Below are 2500 nucleotides of genomic sequence, written 5' to 3'. Positions count from 1 at the left end.
ACTGTAATCATCAGCAAAAGAGAAAACACGAGATCTTACCTGTTTGCTTGTGAAAATAACGCATTGAAATATGTTTCATAAAATCACTGAGATGTATATATTGAGCTGAAGGAACTGAGGGAAATGTAGGGAATCCCAGACAAACAGATTGAGGAAAAGATGGTGAATAACAACAAAACAGGTTGTGGAAAATGTTTAAACTTTCACAGAAAGGTTATCCAACAAGTATTTGAATTTGGGTGTTTCCTTCAACCCTTCATGCTCCAGTTTGGCTGTGAGGTCAGTGAGCGCAGACACTGTCAGTTGATGGTACAGCATGAACGCTACAGAGATGCAGCTCTGTCTCCCTCTAGTGGCTGGTGACGATTTAGACACTGGTCTAAATACTCAGAGTACCAGGACTCTATTTGTATATTATATGTTTCATGCAGTATTATGTGAAAGAATACATGATAAACTAAATAACACGTCTGATGTATATTAAATGATTTGCACATAAAAAAACCCACTTGCCATTTAGAGTGAAAACTAAAAAGAAATACAACAAGCAATAAGATGAAAGGTGACATGAGAAAAATAAAAAGGCCAAAAGTTTGTGCATGGCAAAAGGTGGAAAAGTACGAAAAGCTCCCGAAATGATGAGCCGGAGGAAGACAAGCTGACTGCATTTCAGCTCAAAACTACAACACGTGGCCACTAGAGTGCACCGTTTGTGTGCTTCAGAAGAGAGAGAGGGAGAGAGGGAGAGAGAGAGAGAGAGAGAGAGAGAGAGAGGGAGAGAGAGAGAGGGAGAGAGAGAGAGAGAGAGAGAGAGAGAGAGAGAGAGGGAGAGAGAGAGAGGGAGAGAGAGAGAGGGAGAGAGAGAGAGAGAGAGAGGGAGAGAGAGAGGGAGAGAGGGAGAGAGAGAGAGAGAGAGGGAGAGAGAGAGAGAGAGAGGGAGAGAGAGAGAGAGAGAGAGAGAGAGAGAGGGAGAGAGAGAGAGGGAGAGAGAGAGAGAGAGAGGGAGAGAGAGAGGGAGAGAGGTCATGATAAGGTGCTGTGTGGGTGTGTTTTGCCATATGAGAGATGGAGATCGCCTCTCGGCTTGAGGTAGACAATTTCACTATTTTCTCTCTCTCTCTTTTTATTTCCCTCCATCTCATGATGAAATCCAGTATTTCATACAGTATATACATTGCCGTACCATACACAGTGTAATGAGTGTTGTTTGTATTTTATTGGTTGCTCATTGCTCGTTTGATGTTCAAAGATCAAGGAAGTGTAGCAATTATTGTTGGTGCACATGTTTGTGCTTGAGTGGGCAGGAGGCACAGCGGAACATTTGCTCTCTATCACACTCACCTTAGACAACATAAGCAGCTCACGTTGAACCATTACATCGTGATCGAGTGCAATGAAACTCCTGTGGAAAGGTTAGCATGTACGCCATCGAACGCCACCACAAGTGATCCCCGGTGGGAAGCCAGAGAGGGACTTAGTTCTTGCAGCTGTACTGGCGACGCCTGTGCTGAGGCCAGCTCCATGTGAAGGGGTTCATCTGGACCTCCATGCTTGTTGTTCCCTCCTGGTGAAGCTCCTCTCCGACAGGTGAAACCAAGCAGCCGGCACAAGAAGAGAAATGTTGTGCGCACCCTCCCCGGGCCGACAGTGGGAGGTATCAGCAGAAACAGCCCCAGTGAGGGGGAACTGGTTCCAATGTGGGGGAAAAGGGGAAAACGTGCAGAAAAATACAAGAATAAACCGTCATTCAGCAAAGCCCTGTCTTGTGTGCTTCTACAGCCTTGTTGATTGTTGTTATAATATCATATTTTGCTTCTAGAGCTTGTCAAATGTCCATTATGTGCCTGTGTGTGTTTCGGTCTCATGGATAACATGTTTGATTATTTCATTTGTAGTGTTTTTTGTGAACAGTATGGAGAAATGTTTTTATTTTAATAAGAGGAAGAGAGGAAGAAATGTTCATTGGACATTATATTATGATATTATATTGGACATATAATACATTAAGAAGCTCTGATGTACAATCGAGGTTCTCAAAGTTCCGAAAGAACCAAAGCAGTCTCTGAGTCCGAGGATGTTTTGCGAGTCTGAGTGGACGTCTAACGTCCAACAACATGCTCTTCATCAGATGGAATTCATCTGAAATGGGGAATCTAAAATACAGCTGCACAGTGACCCACGTGTGTAGATTGTCTTTAGCGACATTTGAAGGTTTCATTTTCAAAAACACAAAAAGCCACCTGAGAGTCGTCCGTGAGAATCTGAAACCGATGGATTCTGCCCTCATGAAGACAACTGTATGTAAGCAGCAGTCTTGTGATGACTCATGACTCAAAGAGTCAAATTAACTTTTATTTACAGCCGTCGTTCTGTAGAGGTATGATGCGTGTTGTTGCTTTAAAGCCTGCTTTACATCATGTCCCAGTCCAGCGTTAAGAATAATAGTGTTACACATTTATTAAAAGTGGTTTCATACTGATACAAACCGAGTGAGTGCGTG

The sequence above is a fragment of the Melanostigma gelatinosum genome (genome assembly GCF_949748355.1).
Source record: "Melanostigma gelatinosum genome assembly, chromosome: 13".
Taxonomy (NCBI): domain Eukaryota; kingdom Metazoa; phylum Chordata; class Actinopteri; order Perciformes; family Zoarcidae; genus Melanostigma; species Melanostigma gelatinosum.
This window is presented reverse-complemented; position numbering follows the sequence as displayed.